At 47.0% G+C, this 23,264-nt stretch overlaps 1 protein-coding gene and 8 non-coding genes across 15 annotated transcripts in view; 7 read left to right on the top strand and 2 right to left on the bottom strand.

Annotated features, from left to right (window-relative positions):
- Window positions 1-771: 771 nt before the first annotated feature.
- On the bottom strand, window positions 772-845 carry trnar-ccu. The gene has a single exon. It is a non-coding gene; the product is annotated as a tRNA-Arg (tRNA).
- A 1,865-nt stretch (window positions 846-2,710) lies between these two features.
- On the top strand, window positions 2,711-2,783 carry trnar-ccu. The gene has a single exon. It is a non-coding gene; the product is annotated as a tRNA-Arg (tRNA).
- Window positions 2,784-6,040: 3,257 nt separating this feature from the next.
- trnar-ccu lies at window positions 6,041-6,113 on the top strand. The gene has a single exon. It is a non-coding gene; the product is annotated as a tRNA-Arg (tRNA).
- A 639-nt stretch (window positions 6,114-6,752) lies between these two features.
- On the bottom strand, window positions 6,753-6,825 carry trnar-ccu. The gene has a single exon. It is a non-coding gene; the product is annotated as a tRNA-Arg (tRNA).
- An 847-nt stretch (window positions 6,826-7,672) lies between these two features.
- Window positions 7,673-7,745, top strand: trnar-ccu. The gene has a single exon. It is a non-coding gene; the product is annotated as a tRNA-Arg (tRNA).
- A 3,266-nt stretch (window positions 7,746-11,011) lies between these two features.
- Window positions 11,012-11,084, top strand: trnar-ccu. Its single transcript has one exon. It is a non-coding gene; the product is annotated as a tRNA-Arg (tRNA).
- Window positions 11,085-15,255: 4,171 nt separating this feature from the next.
- On the top strand, window positions 15,256-15,328 carry trnar-ccu. The gene has a single exon. It is a non-coding gene; the product is annotated as a tRNA-Arg (tRNA).
- Window positions 15,329-15,811: 483 nt separating this feature from the next.
- On the top strand, window positions 15,812-15,884 carry trnar-ccu. Its single transcript has one exon. It is a non-coding gene; the product is annotated as a tRNA-Arg (tRNA).
- Window positions 15,885-18,619: 2,735 nt separating this feature from the next.
- hmgxb4a (HMG box domain containing 4a) overlaps window positions 18,620-23,264 on the top strand; it is a 55,450-nt gene continuing 50,805 nt past the window's right edge. For 3 of the 7 annotated variants that reach the window (XR_005458626.1, XR_005458623.1, XM_038783440.1), the window contains exon 1: window positions 18,631-18,861. The gene's annotated coding sequence lies outside the window, so the exon portion shown is untranslated. Of the gene's footprint in view, window positions 18,862-18,900; window positions 19,044-23,264 lie in introns of those variants that run through there. The other 4 variants (XR_005458627.1, XR_005458624.1, XR_005458625.1 and 1 more) reach the window with 3 other exon arrangements.

The following is a 23,264-nucleotide window of genomic DNA, read 5'->3' as shown; positions in this document are numbered from 1 at the left end:
TTAGCTGATCTGGAGCTTGACCGAATGTTGGATGCGTCGGAGAAGAGATGGGACACCCCCTTCTGCACAATGAGCAGGAGTCTACCGCCTCGCGATGGTCGACCGAGCCTGGGCAGAGGTGGCAGAGGCGGTGAGTGTTGTGAACCTCGCCAGGCGGACTGGCACAGAGTGATGCAAGAAGGTGAACCTCCTCCTTAGGGCAGCTCGGGTGAGTCACCACCTCTGTTCCCCTGGCATCACTCCTGGCTTCACAGTTGAATCTTCGCCACATTGATTGTTGGGTATCTGTGGGCGGATCTCTCCGAGGTCAGTGGTGAGCGCTGTCATTTGCCACCTGTAGCGTATTGAAATTCCAATGTGCATGTTGTTCATGAACAGTTACTATACGGAATAGTACCAGCAGAGGGAGTCTGAAGAATCTGTTTCCATAAAGGGTCCATGCGGATTTTACATGTGTTCTGTTCACTGTCGGCCTCCCTAGAGGGACGTGAAATGTATATAGGACCAATTAAAAGGAAGACAAAATAAACCTTTCTGTACAATAAGGTAAATTAATACAGGTGTGAAAAATGTGATGTATATAATATATACAATTGATTATAAATATGAGAATTACCAATAAAGAGATTTGTTTTTAAATCTGCTTCCCTCAGCTCACTGTCGCCATGGGGACTGTTTGTGCAGAGGTGATTGGAGCTGGAACGAATTTGAACAGAGATTGAATGGAGGGGTTTTGAGGAGCCAGCAAGAGAATGTTTCAAATACACACATCACCCCAGATGGGACTCAAACCCACAATCCCTGGCTTAGGAGGGCCAGTGCCTTATCCATTCGGCCACTGGGGCTACATGTGACCTTATCTCAATCAAAGCATAATGGAGACCGAATATCTCTGAAATGCCTCGTGTTTCTCAAAGTGCTCATCATGAATGGAAACTATTTCTACCCGCCATTGCTAACAACACCCTGAATTGGAATTTGAATTAAATTTATTGTCAAGTGTACAGTGAAAAGTATTGTTCTGCGTACAGTCCAGACAGATCGCTCCGTTTATGAAAAAAACATAGGACATGCATAAGTACACACTGTAATGTATTCTTGGAGCCATCAACAACAATAGCCTGCATTTATCTAGCCCCTTTAATGCTCCAAGGCTCTTCTCAGGAGCCTGTTCCAAGCAAATACAGATTGTTTAGCTCAGTTGGCTGGAGAGTTAGCGTGATGCAGAGAGAGGCCAGCAGAGAATCAAATAATTTACAGTGCAGATGGAGGCCATTCCGCCCATCGGATCTGCACTGGCCCTGTGAAAGAACACCTTACATAATCTCACGCCTCTACCCTACCCTCGTAACCCGACCTAACCTTCTGGACACGAAGGGACAAAGGAAAAAGCAGCCGATGGTCATCTGGGGCTCTGGAGGCTTTTGCATGTAGCTCCAGTGGCCTAATGGATAAGGCACCGGCCTCCTGAACCAGTGATTGTGGGCTTGAGTCCCATCGGGTGTGGTGCATATTTTTGCGGCGGCACGGTGGCACAGTGGTTAGCACACCTGCCTCACAGCTCCAGAGTTTGGGATTCCCTCCCAGATGCAGAAATCTGATCCACAATTTAGCAATAAATCTTTACACAACACGGCATTGACCCATTCTGTCCGTCCAGTCTGGTAGCTTCTCCTGAAAGGTTGGCTGTGCAGGGTTTGAGTTTGATTGATTTCATATCAATATCAATTCATTCCCCACCCAACAAATTGCATTTTAAAGTTGGAAGAGAGAGGCAATGGTCCTGAAAGGTGAAGGTCTCACTGAAAACACTTGCAGTCCTGATAATGAAGCTCAGATCACAGCATGGGACTGAACTCAGCCCAACCCATCACACTAGCTCGCCATCCTCCCATTGATTCTGTCTACACCTCCCGCTGCCTCAGGAAGGTAGCCAGCATTGTCAGAGACCCCTCCCACCCAGGCATTGCCTTCTTCCAGACCCTTCCATCAGGCAGAAGGTACAGAAGTCTGAAGACCCGCACATCCAGACACAGGAACAGCTTCTTCTCCACAGCTACTAGACTCCTCAACGACTCCCCCTCGGACTGATCTGTTCCCTGTAAGAACACTATATCACAATGCCCTATGCTGCTCTTGCTCATGTATTTGCTTTGTTTGACCCCTTGTCCAGCTCTGTAACCAATCACTGTTTGTTGATGCACTTTGTCGGTTATTCTTTTTGTCTACTATGTACGTACTCTGTACATTCTCGTCTGCAGAAAAATACTTTTCACTGTACTTCGGCACATGTGACAACAAAGCAATCAATCAACCAACCAACCAACCAACCAACCAACCAACCAACCAACCAACCAACCAACCAACCAACTAACCAACCAACCAACCAACCAATCAATCAACCAACCAACCAATCAATCAATCAACCAACCAACCAACCAACCAGCCAACCAACCAACCAACTAACCAACCAACCAACCAATCAACCAACTAACCAACCAATCAACCAACCAACCAACCAACCAACCAACCAATCAACCAACCAACCAACCAACCAACCAATGAACCAACAACCAACCAACTAACCAACCAACCAACCAACCAACCAACTAACCAACCAACCAACCAACCAACCAACTAACCAACCAATCAACCAACCAACCAACCAATCAATCAATCAAGACCGCCAAATGTTCTTAACTGCCATGTAGCCCCAGTGGCCTAATGGATAAGGCACTGGCCTCCTAAGCCAGGGATTGTGGGTTCAAGTCCCATCTGGGGTGGGGCACAGTTTTAAACATTCTCTCTCTGTGGCTCATTGTAACCCTCAATTCAACTTCATGCCAACTCCAATCTGCTCTCTTTAAAAATCCCCACGACTTTAGTGAGATGAAGGAAACACTTATTCCTGAAGAGCAATTGGATAAACATTGTAAGATAAATGTTGCAAGGTGAGGAGGAAGGGAGTGCGACGCGCGGCACAGTGGTTAGCACTGTGGCCTCACAGCACCAGAGATCTGGGTTCAGCTCTGGTCTTGGGTCAGTTTGTGGTGGAGTTTGCTGTCCACCCCCCACCCTCCATTCCCGCCCTGAAATTAACTTCAACTCTTTGCTGTTTCCAATCTGGGACCATCTAAGAGCAATTGACAAACCTGAAACACTGCATGTTTCTCAACTTTCAAAGTGCTCATCATGAGTGGAAACTATTTTCACCTGTCTAATCTGTTGTCGCCAATAACACCCTGGATCTATCTACCACAGCAACCTGCCTTTATCTAGCCCCTTTGATGTCCCAAGGCCCTTCACAGGAGCGCGCTCCAACACAATGTTACACCCAGCCTCATCTGGAAGATATCAGGCGAGGTGATCAAAACCGAGGGTCAAGGGGCAAGGTTTAAGCAGCGTTGAGATCTTGTGGAGACAGGGGTAGAGAGCTGGAGGGGGTTTAGGAATGGAATCCCAGAACATAGAGCCCAGGCACGGTCGCCAACGACAGAGCGATGGAACTCAGGGAAGGGCAAGAGGGCAGGAATGGCGAGACAGAGACCTGGAGAGTCCGGACAGTTTGGAGGGTGGCAAATGTAACTCCGCTATTTAAAACAGGAAGGAGGGGGGAAAAGGGAATTACAGACCGGTTCGTACCAGAGCAAGGATGACTTCCTGCGGCCGTACAGTGCCTTGGTGAGACCACACCTGGAGTATTGTGGGCAGCTTTGGTCTCCTTACCTAAGAAAGGACACACTTGCCACAGAGGGAGTGCAGCGAAGGTTCACCAGACTAATCCCTGGGATGGCAGGATTGGCATGAGGAGAGATTGAGTCAACTGGACCTGCATTCTCTGGAATTTCGAAGAATGAGAGAGGATCTAATTGAAATTTATAAAATGCTGACAGGTTTGGACAAACTGTGTTTCCTCTGGCTGGGAGGGGTCGAGAACCCAGATCACAGTCTGAGGATACAGAACAGGCCATTTCGGATGGAGATGAGAGGAAATGTCTTCATTCAGAGGGTGGTGAATGTGGAATAAATGTAGATATATTTAAGGATAGAAGTAGATGGATTTCTAGACTCTAAAGGCAGGAAGGGGTGTGGAGAGAGCGTGGGAGAACATCGTTGCGATAGAGGATCAGCCACAATAGTATTGAAGGGCAGGGCAGGCTCGAAGGGCCAAATGGCCCACTTAAAGAGAGCATGCTTGTAGCTGAAGTGAACTTGAATTGAGATAAAGTTGACACAGGGCTATGATGTGCCAGAGAGAGAATGTTTAAAAATGAGCCCCAGCCCAGTTGGAATCGAACCAACAATCCCTGGTTTAGGAGGCCAGTGCCTTATCCATTAGCCACTGGGGCTACATTTGACAGCAAGCCAATCTAAGAGCAATTGACAGCTCTGAAATGTGTTATGCTGCTCAAGTTTCAGGGTGTTAATAAAAGCGAATGACTGCGGATGCTGAGAAGAGTCAAAACGTTAGCTCCCTTCTCTCCCCACAGAAGCTGTCAGACCCACTGGGATTGTCCAGCATTTCCTGTTCAATGTGTTCATGGATGGCACATCCATGGACTGTGGAAGGAAACCGGAGCACCCGGAGGAAACCCACGCAGACACGGGGAGAACATGCCGGCTCCGCACAGGCAGTGACCCAGCAGGGAATCAAACCCGAGCCCCTGGTCCTGTGAAGCAACAATGCTAACCACTGTGCCAACCTGCTGCCCCAATACAGAGGATGGCTCCAGATGTGCGTCTAAGCTTGGTAGACTGCGCACAGGCAATGCCATTTGAATCAGGAAGAGTGATGAAGCTGCTCTGGAACAGCTTCCTTGCTTGTTAGAGCTGAGCAGCTTGTGTGCCTGTCTGATTGCGGCTGGGTAGCCGCAACTTAAAATGCTGCCTCCTCCGCATTAACACCCCTCTGAACAGATTCATAGCTTCACATCTTACATAATCCTCGCTGTCAGTGTGGGGCTCTTGGGACAGGGAATGGGCAGAGACAGCCCAGAATGAACAGAACACATGTAAAATCTGCATGGCCCCTTTATCGAAACAGATTCTTCAGACTCCCTCTGCTGGTACTATTCCGTATAGGACGTGCACATGAACAACATGCACCTTGGAATTTCAATACACTACAGGTGGCAAATGACAGCGCTCACCACTGACCTCGGAGAAATCCGTCCACAAATACCCAACAATCAATGTGGCGAAGATTCAACTGTGATGCCAGGAGTGATGCCAGGGGAACAGAGGTGGTGACTCACCCGAGCTGCCCTAAGGAGAAGGTTCACCTTCTTGCGTCACTGTGCGCCAGTCCGCCTGGTGAGGTTCGCAACACTCACCGCCTCTCGCCATCTCTGCCCAGGCTCGGTCGACCACCACGAGGCGTTAGCTTCTCCTCCGCCGCACCCAACATTCGGTCAAGCTCCACATCCGCTAATAATTGGGGGGAGGTGGGGGGAGGGCAGCTCTTCACTGAGCCATCTTCTCGGATGGAATGGGTGTTTCTCAGCAGCTCCGGCTTGTCAAGCTCTCCAGCGCCAATTCCGGCCCCAGCCAATCAAACAGCAGCAGGAACGAGAATTGCTCTAGATTCACGTGGGCAGAGTGCTAGCCCATTAACATGTCATTAATTGCTGGAGAAATAGCACCCCATGCAATTTAGCCCTGGCGTCAACACTTAGTCTCTGAAACGGTTTACCCAACATTTCAGATGCATGGACTTGCCTGGAAGGCAACATGGGGAATGCGGAACTTGCCCGTGCGGAATGAGGCCCTTCGGCCCACAGTGCCTGTCCTAGCTCTTCGCTGGAGCTCTGCAGTTAGTCCCACTCCTTTCCTCAACAAATCTTATCTTCCAGTGTTTATCCAATTGCCTCGATGCTTTTATTGAATCTGCTTCCCTCAGCTTGGACTGATCTGTTCCCTGTAAGAACACTATTCACGATGCCCTATGCTGTTCTTGCTCATGTATTTGCTTTGTTTGTCCTCTTGTTCCACACTGTAACCAATCACTGTTCAACCAACCAACCCACCAACCCACCGTGTAGCCCTAGTGGCCTAATGGATAAGGCACTGGCCTCCTAAGCCAGGGATTGTGGGTTCGAGTCCCATCTGGGGTGGGGCTCATTTTTAAACATTCTCTCTCTGGCTGATTGTAACCCTCTGTTCAATCTCAATCTCAATTCAAATTCCAGAGATGAAGGAAAGCAGATTCCCAAAGAACTATTGGATAAACGCTGGAATATAAACATCCAATTTGTCCAGCTCTCCAGTGCCAATTCCGGCCCCAGCGAATCCAACGGTGGCAGGAACGAGACTTGCTCCAGGTGCACATGGACAGAGTGCTGGACAATTAGCATGGCATTAATTGCTCGAGAAATAGCGCCCCCAATGGCAGCGTGCACCGCGTGCAATTCAGTCCCAGCGTCAACACTGAGTTCTCAAATGAAGAATTCTGCCCAACATTTCAGATGTCTGGACTTGCCCAGAATCTGACAGTGTGGAATGAGGCCATTCGGCCCAGTGTACCTATCCTAGCTCTTTGCTGGAGCTCTGCAGTTAATCCCATTCGCTGCCTCTTCCCTCAACAAATCTTATCTTCCAGTGTTTATCCATTTACCTCGATGCTTTTATTGAATCTGCTTCCCTCAGCTCACTGTCGCCATGGGGATTGTTGAAGAGAGCAGATTGGAGCCGGAGTTAATTTGAATTGAGGGGTTCTGAGGAGCCAGCAAGAGAATGTTTCAAAACACACACATCACCCCAGATGGGACTCGAACCCACAATCCCTGGCTTAGGAGGCCAGTGCCTTATCCATTAGGCCACTGGGGCTACATGGTATCCTGCCTCAATCAAAGCACAATTGAAAAGAGGCTGCCGATGGGGACCAAATATCTCTGAAATGTCTTGTGTTTCTCAAAGTGCTCATCATGAATAGAAACTATTTCAACCCGCCATTGCTAACAACACCCTGAATTGGAATTTGAATTTAATTTATTGTCACGTGTACCGAGGTACAGTGAAAAGTATCGTTCTGCGTATTGTCCAGATTGTTTCATACAAGAAAGAAATATAGGACATACATAAGTACACAATGTAATGAATTCTTGGTGCCACCAACAACAATAGCTTGCATTTATCTAGCCCCCTTAATGCTCCAAGGCTCTTCTCAGGAGTGATTTCCAAGCAAATACAGATTGTTTAGCTCAGTTGGCTGGAGAGTTAGCGTGATGCAGAGCGAGACCGGCATAGAATCTACAGTGCAGAAGGAGGCCATTTGGCCCATCGGGTCTGCACTGGCCCTTGGAAAGAGCACCCCACGTCTCCACCATAACCCATCACGCCAACTCTCCAGCCAACTGACTTTAAAGGGGCTAGATAAATGCAGGCAATTGTTGTTGATGGCGCCAAGAATTCATTACATTGTGTACTTATGCATGACATATGTTGTTTTCTTCTATGAAACGATCTGTCTGGACTGTGCGCAGAACAATACTTTTCACTGTTCCTCGATACATTTGACAATAAATTAAACTCAAATTCCAATTCAGGGTGTTGTTAGCAATGGCGGGTGGAAATAGTTTCCATTCATGATGAGCACTTTGAGAAACACGAGATAGTCGGTCCCTATCGGCAGCCTCTTTTCAATTGTGCTTTGATTGAGGTCAAGTAACATGTAGCCCCAGTGGCCTAATGGATAAGGCACTGGCCTCCTAAGCCAGGGATTGTGGGTTCAAGTCCCATCTGGGGTGAGGTGTGTATCTGGAAACATTCTCTCACTGTTTTCTCAGAATGAGTTAACTCCAGCTCCAATCTGCTTTCTTCAACAATCCCCCATGGTGACAGTGAGCTGAGGGAAGCAGATTCAATAAAAGCATTGAGGTAATTGGATAAGCACTGGAAGATAAGATTTAATTTGATTTATTATTGTCACATGTATTAGTATACAGTGAAAAGTATTGTTTCTTGCATGCTGTACAAACAATGCATACCGTACATAGGGAAGGAAGGAGAGACTGCAGAATATAATGTTACAGTTATAGCAAGGTGTAGAGAAAAGATTAACTTAATGCGAGGTAGATCCATTCAAAAGTCTGATGGCAGCAGGGAAGAAGCTGTTCTTGAGTTGGTTGGTGCGTGACTTCAAACTTTGGTATCTTTTTCCTGACGGAAGGAGGTGGAAGAGAGTATGTCCGGGGTGCGTGGGGTCTTTAATTATGCTGGCTGCCTTTCTGAGGCAGTGGGAATTATAGATAGAGTCAATGGATGGGAGGCTGGTTTGCGTGATGGACTGGGCTACATTCACGACCTTTTGTAGTTTCCTGTGGTCTTGGGCAGAGCAGGTTCCATACCAAGCTGTGATACAACCAGAAAGAATGCTTTCTATGGTGCAGCTGTAGAAGTTGGTGAGGGTCGTAGCTGACGACATGCCAAATTTCCTCAGTCTTCTGAGAAAGTAGAGTCGTTGGTGGGCTTTCTTAACTATAGTGTCAGCATGGGGGGGACCAGGACAGGCTGTTGATGACCTGGACACCTAAAAACTTGAAGCTCTCGACCCTTTCTACTTCGTTCCCATTGATGTGGACAGGGGCATGTTCTCCACTACGCTTCCTGAAGTCGATGACAATCTCCTTAGTTTCTTTGACATTGAGGGAGAGGTTATTTTCATCGCACCAGTTCACCAGATTCTCTATCACATTCCTGTACTCTGTCTCGTCATTGTTTGAAATCCAACCCACTACTGTGGTGTCATCAGCAAATATGAAAATCGAGTTGGAGAGGAATTTAGCCACACAGTCATTGGGAGTATAGTAGGGGGCTGAGGACACAGCCTTGTGGGGCACCGGTGTTGAGGATGATTGTGGAGGAGGTGTTGTTGCCTATCTTTACCGATTGTGGTCTGTAGGATTTGCCAAGGAAAGAGGCAGCGAATGGGATTAACTGCAGAGCTCCAGCAAAGAGCTAGGATAGGTACACTGGGCCGAAGGGCCCCATTCCGCACTGTCAGATTCTGGGCAAGTCCAGACATCTGAAATATTGGGCAGAATTCTTCATTTGAGACCTAAGTGTTGACGCCGGGACTGAATTGCACGCGGTGCACGCTGCCATTGGGGGCGCTATTTCTCGAGCAATTCATGACATGCTAATGGACCAGCACTCTGTCCATGTGCACCTGGAACAAGTCTCGTTCCCGCCACCATTGGATTGATTGATTGATTGATTGATTGACTGATTGATTGTCACATGTACCGAAGTACAGTGAAAAGCATTTTTCTGCGGCCGAGGGAACATACACAGTACAGAAACAGTAGACAAAAAGAATAATTAACAGAGTACATTGACAAACAGTGATTGGTTACAGTGCGGAACAAGGGGCCAAACAAAGCAAATACATGAGCAAGAGCAGCATAGGGCGTCGTGAATAGTGGGAACAGATCAGTCCAAGGGGGAGTCGTTGAGAAGTCTTGTAGCTGTGGGGAAGAAGCTGTTCCTATGTCTGGATATGCGGGTCTTCAGACTTCTGTACCTTCTGCCTGATGGAAGGGTCTGGAAGAAGGCAAAGCCTGGGTGGGAGGGGTCTCTGACAATGCTGTTTGCCTTCCTGAGGCAGCGGGAGGTGTAGACAGAATCAATGGGAGGGTGGCGAGCTAGTGTGATGGGTTGGGCTGAGTTCAGTCTCATGCTGTGATCGGAGATTTATTATCAGGACTGCAAGTATTTCCAGTGAGACCTTCACCTTTCAGGACCATTGCCTCTCTCTTCCAACAAATCTTTTAAATGGAAATTGTTGGGTGGGGAATGAATTGATATTGTCGTCCCCCCCCCCCCCCATTCTCCTGCAACGGGACAGTAGATAAATCAATTAAACTCAGGAGAAGCTACCAGACTGGACGGAAAGAATGGGCTGTGTAAAGATTTATCGCTAAATTATGGATCAGATTTCTGCATCTGGGGAGGGGCTTCAAATAACAGGAGAGGCTGCTTCAGGTGAGAGAAACAGGTAACATTTCAGGTGAATTAATTTGCCGAGAATCTGACAGGCCATTCAGCCCATTCTCTCCGTACTGGCTCTTTGGCAGGTCCATGAAACAAATTAATCCCAACTCTCCGGCCAACTGAGCTAAACAATCTGCATTTCATTGGAACAACTTCCACCTAAGCAGAGCCTTGGTGCATTAAAGGGGCTAGATAAATGCAGACTGTTGTTGTTGATGGTTCCAAGAATTCATTACATTGTTACTTATGATGTGGAGATGCCGGCGTTGGACTGGGGTGAGCACAGTAAGAAGTCTTACAACACCAGGTTAAAGTCCAACAGGTTGGTTTCAAACACGAGCTTTCGGAGCACGGCTCCTTCTTCACCTGAAGAAGGAGCCGTGCTCCGAAAGCTCGTGTTTGAAACAAACCTGTTGGACTTTAACCTGGTGTTGTAAGACTTCTTACATTGTTACTTATGCACATGCTATATTCTTTTTCGTGCATTGAACAATCTTTTTTTAAGTAATCTTTATTGACACAAGTAGGCTTACATTAACACTGCAGTGAAGTTACTGTGAAAAGTCCCTAGTCGCCACATTCCGGCACCTGTTCGGGTACACAGAGGGAGAATTCAGAATGTCCAGATTACCTAACAGCACATGTTTCGGGACTTGTGGGAGGAAACCGGAGCACCCGGGGGAAACCCACACAGACACGGGGAGAGCGTGCAGACTCTGCAGACAGTGACCCAAACCTGGAATGAAGCCTGGGACCCGGCGCTGTGAAACGTCAGTGCTAACCACTGTGCCAACGTGTTACCCATCTGTGGACTGTACGCAGAACAATACTTTTCACTGTGCCTTGGTACACGCGACAATAAATTAAATTCAAATTCCAATTCAGGGTGTTGTTGGCAATGGCGGGTGGAAATAGTTTCCATTCATGAGCACTTTGAGAAACACAAGGCATTTCAGCGATGTTTGGTCCCCATCAGCAGCCCCTTTTCAATTGTGCTTTGACTGAGGCAGAGAAACATGCTGCCCCAGTGGCCTAATGGATAAGGCACTGGCCTCCTAAGCCAGGGATTGTGGGTTCGAGTCCCATCTGGGGTGGTGTGTGTATTTTGAAACATTCTCTTGCTGGCCCCTCAATTCAATCTCCATTCAAATTAATTCCAGCTCCAATCTGCTCTCTTCAAGAATCCCCATGGCGACAGTGAGCTGAGGGAAGCAGATTCAATAAAACCATCGAGGTAAATGGATAAACACTGGAAGATAAGATTTGTCGAGGAAAGAGGCAGCGAATGGGATTAACTGCAGAGCTCCAGCAAAGAGCTAGGACAGGTACAGTGGGCCGAAGGGCCCCATTCCGCACTGTCAGATTCTGGGCAAGTCCATGCATCTGAAATGTTGGGCAGAATTCTCCGTTTGAGAACCTAAGTGTTGACGCCGGGACTGAATTGCACGCGGTGCACGCTGCCATTGGGGGCGCTATTTCTCGAGCAATTCATCCCATGCTGGGCCAGTACTCTGCCCACGTGAATCTAGGGCTATTCTCGTTCCAGCCGCCGTCGGATTCGCTGGAGCCAGAATTGGTGTTGTAGAGTTTGACAATGGAGCTGCTTATAAATACGCATTCCATCGGAGAAGATGGCTCTGTGAAGAGCTGCCCCCCCAACCCCTTCACTCACCGACTTGTAGACGTGGAGCTTGACCGAATGTTGGATGCAGCAGAGGAGAGGCAGGAGGCCCTCTTCACAGGGTGGCAGGAGGCTACCGCCTCACGGTGGTCAACCGAGCCGTGGCAGAGGTGGTGAGTGTTGCGAACCTCACCAGGCGGACTGGCACAGAGTGACGCAAGAAGGTGAACCTCCTCCTTAGGGCAGCTCGGGTGAGTCACCACCTCTGTTCCCCTGGCATCACTCCTGGCATCACAGTTGAATCTTCGCCACATTGATTGTTGGGTATTTGTGGGCGGATCTTTCCGAGGTCAGTGGTGAGCGCTGTCATTTGCCACCTGTAGTGTATTGAAATTCCAAGGTGCATATTGTTCATGTGCACTTCCTATACGGAATAGTACCAGCAGAGGGAGTCTGAAGAATCTGTTTCCATAAAGGGGCCTTGTGGATTTTACATGTGTTCTGTTCATTCTGGGCTGTCTCTGCCCATTCCCTGTCCCAAGAGCCCCACACTGACAGCGAGGATTATGTAAGATGTGAAGCCATGAATCTGTTCGGAGGAGTGTTTATGTGGAGGAGGCAGCATTTTAAGTTGCGGCTACCCAGCCGCAATCAGACAGGCACACACGCTGCTCAGCTCTAACAAGCAAGGAAGCTGTTCCAGAGCAGCTTCATCACTCTTCCTGATTCAAATGGCATTGCCTGTGCGCACTCTACCAAACTTAGACGCACATCTGGAGCCATCCTCTGTATTGGGCGGCATGTAGCACAGTGGTTAGCACTATTGCTTCACAGGACCAGGGGCCGAGCAAAATCTTATAGCTAAGTTCCGCACGCATGAGTGCGGCCTCAACCGGGATCTTGGATTCATGTCGCATTACATCCACCCCCCACCATCTGGCCTGGACTTGCAAAATCCTACCAAATTGAAGGAAAAAGCATATAAAGTGGCAAAGATTGGTGGGAGACTAGAGGACTGGGAAATCTTTAGGGGGCAACAGAAAGCTACTAAAAAAGCTATAAAGAAGAGTAAGATAGAGTATGAGAGTAAACTTGCTCAGTAAAAGTTTTTACAAATATATAAAACAAAAAAGAGTGGCTAAGGTAAATATTGGTCCTTTAGAGGATGAGAAGGGAGTTTTAATAATGGGAGATGAGGAAATGGCTGAGGAACTGAACAGGTTTTTTGGGTCGGTCTTCACAGTGGAAGACACAAATAACATGCCAGTGACTGATAGAAATGAGGCTATGACAGGTGAGGACCTTGAGAGGATTGTTATCACTAAGGAGGGAGTGATGGGCAAGCTAATGGGGCTAAAGGTAGACAAGTCTCCTGGCCCTGATGGAATGCATCCCAGAGTGCTAAAAGAGATGGCTAGGGAAATTGCAGATGTACTAATGATGATTTAACAAAATTCACTAGACTCTGGGGTGGTCCCGGTGGATTGGAAATTAGCAAACGTGACACCACTGTTTAAAAAAGGAGGTAGGCAGAGAGCGGGTAATTATAGGCCAGTGAGCTTAACTTCGGTAGTAGGGAAGATGCTAGAATCTATCATCAGGAAGAAATAGCGAGGCATCTGGATAGAAATTGTCCCATTGGGCAGACGCAGCATGGGTTCATAAAGGGCAGGTCGTGCCTAACTAATTTAGTGGAATTTTTTGAGGACATTACCAGTGCAGTAGATAACGGGGAGCCAATGGATGTGGTATATCTGGATTTCCAGAAAGCCTTTGACAAGGTGCCACACAAAAGGTTGCTGCATAAGATAAAGATGCATGGCATTAAGGGTAAAGTAGTAGCATGGATAGAGGATTGGTTAATTAATAGAAAGCAAAGGGTGGGGATTAATGGCTGTTTCTCTGGTTGGCAATCAGTAGCTAGTGGTGTCCCTCAGGGATCCGTGTTGGACCCACAATTGTTCACAATTTACATAGATGATTTGGAGTTGGGGACCAAGGGCAATGTGTCCAAGTTTGCAGATGACACTAAGATGAGTGGTAAAGCGAAAAGTGCAGAGGGTACTGGGAGTCTGCAGAGGGATTTGGATAGATTAAGTGAATGGGCTAGGGTCTGGCAGATGGAATACAATGTTGACAAATGTGAGGTTATCCATTTTGGTAGGAATAACAGCAAACGGAATTATTATTTAAACGATAAAATATTAAAGCATGCCGCTGTGCAGAGACCTGGGTGTGCTAGTGCATGAGTCACAGAAAGTTGGTTTACAGGTGCAACAGGTGATTAAGAAGGCGAATGGAATTTTGTCCTTCATTGCTAGAGGGATGGAATTTAAGACTAGGGAGGTTATGTTGCAATTGTATAAGGTGTTAGTGAGGCCACACCTGGAGTATTGTGTTCAGTTTTGGTCTCCTTACTTGAGAAAGGACATACTGGCGCTGGAGGGTGTGCAGAGGAGATTCACTAGGTTAAGCCCAGAGCTGAAGGGGTTGGATTATGAGGAGAGGTTGAGTAGACTGGGACTGTACTTGTTGGAATTTAGAAGGTTGAGGGGGGATCTTATAGAAACATTTAAAATTATGAAGGGAATAGATAAGATAGATGCGGGCAGGTTGTTTCCACTGGTGGGTGAAAGCAGAACTAGGGGGCATAGCCTCAAAATAAGGGGAAGTAGATTTAGGACTGAGTTTAGGAGGAACTTCTTCACCCAAAGGGTTGTGAATCTATGGAATTCCTTGCCCAGTGAAGCAGGTGAGGCTTCTTCATTAAATGTTTTTAAAGTAAAGATAGATAGTTTTTGAAGAATAAAGGGATTAAGGGTTATGGTGTTCGGGCCGGAAAGTGGATTTGAGTCCACAAAAGATCAGCCATGATCTCATTGAATGGCGAAGCAGGCTCGAGGGGCCAGATGGCCGACTCCTGCTCCTAGTTCTTATGTTCTTATGTAACTGTCCTGGCTGGAGACAATTCACACCTCTTTAACCTGGGATTACCCCCTATCTCTGGATCTGCAATGATTTGATTACCCGCAAATGCTCGCATTCCAAGCATTGTTCAGCATCTCTGACTTTGTCTATATAAATGTTTCTGGATCATACCTCTCCATTCACCTGAGGAAGGAGCAGCGCTCCGAAAGCTCGTGTTTGAAACAAACCTGTTGGACTTTAACCTGGTGTTGTAAGACTTCTTACTAAGCTTTTCATTATTATTGATTGACGTGCACCTTCTCCCCGTGTCTGCGTGGGTTTCCTCCGGGTGCTCCGGTTTCTTTACAAGTCCCGAAAGACGTGCTTGTTCGGTAATTTGGGCATTCTGAATTCTCCCTCCGTGTACCCAAACAGGCGCCGGAATGTGGCGATTGGGGGATTTTCACAGTAACTTCATTGCAGTGTTACTGTAAGCCTACTTGTGACAAGAAAGATTATTATTATACCATGGTAGCCTGGTTGGCAGGATGTGTGCTGTCAATATAGCAAGAGAGGAAGGAACTACGCTCCGAAAGCTAGTGATTCGAAACAAACCTGTTGGACTTTAACCTGGTTGTAAGACTTCTTACTGTGCTCACCCCAGTCCAATGCCCACATCAACGATAATCAGAAGTGGAGGTTGCCATTTGTATCAGCTGGAGGCACTGCAGAGCACAGCCCCAGTGGCCTAATGGATAAGGCACTGGCCTCCTAAGCCAGGGATTGTGGGTTCGAGTCCCATCTGGGGTGATGTGTGTTTTTAAGCAAACTCTCTCTGGCTCTTCGTTTAATTGATTAAACCCCTGGAATTAGCTTTGAACCTTTCAGATATTAGCTGCTCCTCTCTTTAAATAAGCCTGCAGTGAGGGAGATGATGGGAGCAGCTTCAAAGGAAACAGGAGCTTCGTCAAAGGGAAATAAATGGCTAAGAGGGAAATAAATGGCTAAGAGGGAAATTATAGATAGGTCTCCACTATCAGACCCAACACAGCCTGTGAGGTTAATGTCTCCCTGACTGGGCAAACTCATTCAATCAGCACTCACTCACTCCAAGCAGCCTCTCTTGTCATTTTAACCCCCTCCCCAGCTGCCCACCGCTTTGCATTTTGAAGATGTGCTGGAAGAGGGAGAGAAGCAACGCTGCTGACTCAACAACAGCCCTGCAGCCCAAATAAAGAAGCTCAAATCGCAGCGCGATAGCTAAGAGCTCCGGATTTCACTCAACAAAACGCAGCCCCAGTGGCCTAATGGATAAGGCACTGGCCTCCTAAGCCAGGGATTGTGGGTTCGAGTCCCATCTGGGGTGAGGGCCCAATTTTTTTATTTACCCCCCTCCCCAATTCATTAAAAAACTTTATATTTAAACCCACCTTCAAAAGTATTCATTTCCAAGTTTATTTTTCATCTGTTGTTTCTAAATTAACAAAATAAAATCCTTTCATTGGAATGTGCACAGACTTTGAGGTGGATTGGAAACAAATGCATTTTGATACATTTAAAGAAAGATACATTTGAGAATGTCAATTTCCCATTCCATTTCTCCACGTCTGATTTTGCTGTTTAGAATTTACTCAGCTTGGATCTTGAAGGGGGTTTCTGTTTTGAATGAATTTTTTCAAGCCTATTTTGAGAATATTTATTTCCCATTTGATGCTGCTGATTTTAAATCCGAAATAAACCCCATCTGTTTTTTTTTCAGGATCTACCCAGGTTTTCACGTGGAGTTCGGGGAATTCATTGTTTTCCGTTGTTCTCTGAACTTTGTGTTCAAAAAAAAGAATCATTATGGTTAGATTCACTAAGGAAATATGCAAATGTTTTTGCCTTGTCTTTCTGCCTCCTATTGGTAATGTGGTGTCATTACCATTCTTACTCACGTTCTGTTAAAAGGAGTCAGAAAGTACACACAGCAACATTAATTGATTATAGTACAAATTATAATCTTTATTGTCACAAGTAGGTTTACATTAACACTGCAATGAAGTTACTGTGAAAATCCCCTAGTCGCCACACTCCGGCGCCAGTTCGGGTACACAGAGGGAGAATTCAGAATGTCCAATTCACCCAACAAGCACGTCTTTCGGGACTTGTGGGAGGAAACCGGAGCACCCGGAGGAAACCCACGCAGTTTGTCACTGGTGAAGAGCCACTTGCGCAGGTGGCACACTTATTTTACTGGTATATAAGGGAAAACCAAACTGTGCTTTACATCACATCGCCACACTACCAGAAGGATGTGGAGGCTTTGGCGAGGGTACATTTGAGGTTTACCAGGATGTTGCCTGGTCCAGAGGACATTAGCTATGAGGAGGGACTGGATAAAATCAGTTTGTTCTCACTGGAACAACAATAGGTTGAGAGGCGACCTGATAGAAGTCTACAAAATTATGAGGGTCATGGACAGAGTGGATCGTCAGAAGCTTTGTTTGTGTAGAGTCTGCACGTTCTCCCCGTGTGTGCGTGGGTTTCCTCCGGTGCTTCCGTTTCCTCCCGCAGTCCAAAGATGTGCAGGTTAGGTGGATTTAACCGTGATAAATTTCCCTTTGTGTCAAAAAAGTTGGGTGGGGTTACGGGTATTGAAAAATGAAAATCGCTTTATTGTCACGTGTAGGCTTCAATTAAGTTACTGTGAAAAGCCCCTAGTCGCCACATTCCGGCGCCTGTCCGGGGCATTGGGTGGAGGCACGGGTTTAAGTTGGTGCTCTTTCCAAGGGCCGGTGCAGACACGATGGGCCAAATGGCCTCCTTCTCCACTGCAAATTCTATGCACGCCCAGATCCCTCTGTATGTTACCAGACTCCTAAACGACCCTCTTATGGACTGACCTCATTAACACTACACCCCTGTATGCTTCATCTGATGCCGGTGCTTACGTTGTTATATTGTGGACCTTGGATTGGATTGGATTTGTTTATTGTCACGTGTACCGAGGTACAGTGAAAAGTATTTTTCTGCGAGCAGCTCAACAGATCATTAAGTACATGGGAAGAAAAGGGAAGAAAAGAAAATACATAATAGGGCAACACAAGGTATACAATGTATCTGCATAAGCACCGGTATCAGATAAAGCAGACAGGGGTGTAGTGTTAATGAGGTCAGTCCATAAGAGGGTCCTTTCAGAGTCTGGTAACAGCGGGGAAGAAGCTGTTTCTGAGTCTGTTCGTGCGTGTTCTCAGACTTCTGTATCTCCTGCCTGATGGAAGAAGTTGGAAGAGTGAGTAAGCCGGGTAGGAGGGGTCTTTGATTATGCTGCCCGCTTTCCACAGGCAGCGGGAGGTGTAGATAGAGTCAATGGATGGGAGGCGGGTTCGTGTGATGGACTGGGCTGTGCTCACGACTCTCTGAAGTTTCTTACGTAATTTCTTCCTGTGCGCTTCATCCGATGCCGGCGCTGATGTTGTTATATTGTGTACCTTGTGTTGCCTTGTTATGTATTTTCTTTTATTTCCTTTTCACGTACTTAATGATCTGTTGAGCTGCTTGCAGAAAAATACTTTTCACTGTACCTCGGTACACGTGACAATAAACAAATCCAATCCAATGTCATAGATTATCGTAGAATTTACGGTGCAGAAGGAGGCCACTCGGTCCATCGAGTCTGCATCGGCTCTTGGAAAGAGCACCCGACCCGAGGTCAACACCTCCACCCTGTCCCCATAACCCCACCCAACTCTTAAGGGTTCTGCCATTTGCTGTATATTTCCCACCAGTATTAGACCTTCCAAAATGCATAGCCTCGCATTTCTCCGGATTAAACTCCAGCTGCCGTCTCGCCGCCCGGGCCTCCGACTGATGCATATCCAGCCGGATCCTCTGACAGTCCCCACCGCTGTCTGCAATTCCCCCAACCTTGGTGCCGTCCGCAAACTTACAAATCAGACCAGTTGCATCTTCCTAAAAAGCATATATATTACAATGGACAAAGTTGCCAGCACTGATCCCTGTGGAAGACCACTTGTCAGATGGATACTCTGGATGGTATCGCCCCTCCCCCCCCTCCAGGTGTCCCAGGGATGCAGATCGATGCGCTCTGCGCTCGATGAGCCCGGCCTGCCCTCCCCGGCTTCTCCTCTCCGAACAAGATGGCGGCCTTCGGCGAGGAACGGCGGCCCCGGGCGGCTTCACGGTGAGAGCGGCACCCGCCGAGCCGGGACGGCGGTTACAGCGAGGCCAAACAAGCACCAAAGAAAAAAAAACAACCGACCGCGGTGAAGAACGGCGGCTCGGGCTGACCGGCCAGCGGGAACCGACTCCACGGGGCGGGATTAGGCCTACCTCGGCGGGTAAAGCCTCGGCGTTTCCTGCCTACCGCGGCCGGGGCGAGTGCGCTGGCGTGCGGCTGCTCGAAGGGGATTTCGGTCCGACAGCCTCCGCCGGCCGGGGGGGGAGGGCGCGCATGCGCAGAGGTGAAGAAAAAGGGCGGGAAAGCAGAGGAGCCCAGGAAAATAGGCATCCATCAGCTAATGTAAGGTCAAATATCACATCCACACCAGTGGGGAATGTGACTTGGGGGGGGGGGATAATCACTCACCTTTTGTAGTGTTAATGTGTCTCTTTTTTAAAAAATATATAAAGCAGTAAATTATTTTAAATTTTGCACACTATTTTTGGAAGTAGTTTGTTTTCTGAATCACTTGCCCTCCACTGCAATCTGTCATTGATCCATGGGTGGGGGGACGAGAAAGGATATTATCATGGGGGTGGTGAGGGGCAGATTGCTGTTCATTGGAGATGGGTGCAGAATTCCTCCCTCCCCCACAATCTCAGTGTGTCCTTCATTCCCTTTCTCCAACATGTCTGTCTGTCATCTACCTAAGCCCCTCGCCTTCTGCTGGCGTTCCACATTAGCTTCATCTCCTTAACTTAAGGTACAAGCCTTAGGAATAGAGGACAAATTACTAACATGGCTGGGAAATTGGTCAAGTGGCAGGCAACAGAGAGTAGGGACAACGGGTAGGTACTCTAATTGGCAGGATGTGACTTGTGGTGCCCCACAGTGATCTGCGTTGGGGCCTCAATTGTTCACATTCTTCATTAACGACTTGGATAATGGCACAGAAACAGACATAGATAATAGAAGCAGGTGGAGGCTGTTCTACCCTTTGACCCTGCTCCGCAATTTATTATGACCATGGTTGATCATTGTTCAAAATCCTGATCCAGCCATGATCGAATGGCGGAGCAGACATCTTGGGCTGAATGGCCTAATTTGGTTCTTGTGGTCTAATGCTCAGGCAAAAACATGCAAGTTTAAAAAAATGAAAATGAGTATTAAAATTAATCTTGATCATCGATCAACATAACTTGATGGGAAATATGGTAGCACTGAGGTTAGCCCTGTTGCTTCACAGTGCCAGTGTCCCAGGATCGCTTCTGCCTTTCGTCACCCTCTGTGCCGAGTCTGCAGGTTTCTTCCGGGTGCTCCAGTTTCCTCTCACATGTCCCGAAAGACGTGCTTGTTAGGTGAATTTGACATTCTGAATTCTCCCTCTGTGTACCCGAACAGGTGCCGGAATGTGGCGACTGGTGACTTTTCACAGTAACTTCATTGCAGTGTTAATGTAAGCTGACTTGTGACAATAAAAAAAAATTAAGATTAAAACATTAAATCTTGGATTGGAGAACATGTTGCAAGACTAACCGTATACTTTAAAAAAAAGTGACTTGTCGAAGTTTTTTTGTTAATCCCGAAAAAAATAACTAATTAGAGAGTAGCTTTATGCTAAAATGATGTCTCACAGTTAATACTCCCAACTATGTTAATACTTTGAAATTGATTGTTAAAATTAGTCCACGTGTTTCCTTCAAAGAGATATTGTTTTAATTAATCGGCGAGGCTGCTATTTATGTTCCCATCCCCAGTTGCCCTGAAGAAGCTTCCTTCTGAAATCGTTGTTTGTCTTTGCGACAGTTTGATTTTTTTATTCTTTCCGGGATGCGGGTGTCACTGGCAAGGCCAACATTTATTGCCCCATCCCTATTTGCCCTTGAACTGAGGGGCTTGTAAGGCCATTTCAGAGGGCAGTTAAGGGGCAACCACATTGCCGTGGGCCTGGAGTCACTAGTAGACCAGACCACGTAAGGACGGCAGATTTCTTTCCCAAAAGGACATTAGTGAACCAAAAGGGGTTTTTATGACAATCGATGAGAGTTGAGACTAGCTTTACATTTCAGATTTATTTCTTAAATTTAAATTCCACCAGTTGCCGTGGTGGCCTGGGCCTCTGGATTACTAGTTCCCTGAAGCTGAGTGCCTTGCACAGCCACTTTACAGGGCAGTTAAGAGTCAGCGCTGTGAGTGCAATCATACATAGGCCATATTGGTTAAGGACAACAGGTTTCCATCCCTAGTTACTGGATCAGTTGGGGTTTTTATGGCAATCTAATAGTTCCATAGTCACTCCTTTGCTGCTACCAGTTTTTAGTTTGTGTTTTAAAGTATTGAAAGTAATGTTGTTTGTGCTTTGAATTGAAATAGCTTAAAGAGTGTGGCATGGAGGGGACATTTGGAATTTTAATGGAAGACTTGAGAAAGAATTTGCATTTCTACAGCACTGTATCATGTCTCAGAACATCCCAAAGTACTTTACAAATAATGATTTGCTTGCAGCGCAGTGACTTGTAGACAAAAGCGCAATCATTTTGCACACAGCATTGGACCAAAAACGGAAATAGAGACATGCATTTATATCGTGCTCTTCACAACCACCAAACCTCTCAAAGTGCATTGCAGCCAATGAAGTACTTTGGAAGTCTAAATTCTAATGTAGTTTTAGTGTAATTTTAATGAAGTTTTAATGTAAATGACAGCTAATTTGCACCTAACCAGCCCCCACAAACAGCAATGTGATCATGAGCTGATCCTATTGTGATGTTGATTGACAGATAAATATGAAAATGAAATCGCTTATTGTCACGAGTAGGCTTCAATGAAGTTACTGTGAAAAGCCCCTAGTTGCCACATTCCGGCGCCTGTCCGGGGAGGCTGGTACGGGAATATTGACCAGGACACTGGGGGAGAACTCCTCTCCTCTTCTTCCAAATAGTGCCAATGGAGATTCTACATCCACTTGACCAGGCAGATGGGGGCTTCAATTAAAGTCCAATCCGATAGACGAAAGCCCATGGCGGTGCATCATAACGTCAGTACTGCATCGGAGTGCTGGCCTCGATAATAGTGCTCACGGAATCATAGAGGTTTACAGCACGAAAATAGGCCCTTCGGCCCAACTTGTCCATGCTGCCTGGTTTTTACCACTAAGCTAGTCCCAATTGCTCGCATTTGGCCCATAACCCTCTATATGGGTGTCATGGCAGGACAGTGGTTAGCACTGTTGCTTCACACCGCCAGGGACCCAGGTTCGATTCCCCGGCTTGGGTCTCTGTCTGTGCGGAGTCGGCATGTTCTCCCCGTGTCTGCGCGGGTTTCCTCCGGGTGCTCCGGTTTCCTCCTACAAGTCCCGAAAGACGTGCTGGTTAGGTGAATTGGACATTCTGAATTCTCCCTCTGTGTACCCAAACCTAGTGTGGTGACTAGTAACTTCATTGCAGTGTTAATGTAAGCCTACTTATGACAATAAAGATAAATATTATTATACCCAGCTTTCCTATCTAAATGCTTTTTAAAAGACAAAATTATACATACCTCCTACTACTGCCTCTGACAGCTCATTCCACACTCACCACTCTCTGTATGAAAAAATGCCCCTCTGGACCCGAGTTTTAGACACCCCTACCTTTGGGAAAAGATGTTGGCTATCTACCTTATCTATGTCCCGCAGTATTTTATAGACCTCTATACTATCACCCCTAAGCCTCCTAAGCTCCAGGGAAAAAAGTTCTAGTCTATCCAACTCAGGCCCTGGAGTGGACTTAGAATCATAGAATGTACAGTGCAGAAGGAGGCCAATCGGCCCATCGAATCTGCACCGGCTCTTGGGAAGAGCACCCTACGCCTCCATCCTATCCCCGTAACCCAGCAACTCCACCTAACCTTTTTGGACACTAAAGGCAATTTATCATGGCCAATTCACCTAACCTGCACATCTTTGGACTGTGGGAGGAAACCGGAGCACCCGGAGGAAACCCACGCAGACACAAGGAAAACGTGCAGACTCCGCAGAGGCAGTGATCCAAGCCGGGAATCGACCCTGGGAAGAAGCAACTGTGCTAACCACTGTGCTACCGTGCTGCCCCTTTTCCCATCCAGAACGTTGAGATTCAGAGGCAGGGGTGTTAAATGGGCTAACTGATTACACAATCTTATTTTGGGGAGGAGTATTGGTTGACGCACTAGCAGAACTCCCTGCTTTTCTTGTGTGGTTCTTTTTTATTCGCCTGTACGGACGGATGTAGTTTACCATTTTACTTGAAGCTTGTCAAGATTGTTAATGGAGTAAGTAACGATATTGGAGGGGAAGGAACTGGGTGAGAATATAAAGAGTTGTTGCAACATTTTAGGATGAATTTAACCCCTCTGAGCAATCTGTGTTTGAGGTGTGGCATTGGAAACATTCTAAAGCGAGGAACCAAAGCAGTCAGCCCATGAACCGTCTCCTTTCCCAACATGGTGTAACATACACACACACACACACACTATCATGCTCGTTTTTCTCTATCCCACCCACCCTCACTTCACACAATTGCCCAATCCCGTGGGAGGGGCAGACACAGTCCAGGAAAAAGT

This window comes from Scyliorhinus canicula, chromosome 23 (assembly GCF_902713615.1).
Source record: "Scyliorhinus canicula chromosome 23, sScyCan1.1, whole genome shotgun sequence".
Lineage (NCBI taxonomy): Eukaryota > Metazoa > Chordata > Chondrichthyes > Carcharhiniformes > Scyliorhinidae > Scyliorhinus > Scyliorhinus canicula.
The sequence above is the reverse complement of the archived record's forward strand: the minus strand, read 5'-3'. Positions and strand labels throughout refer to the sequence as shown.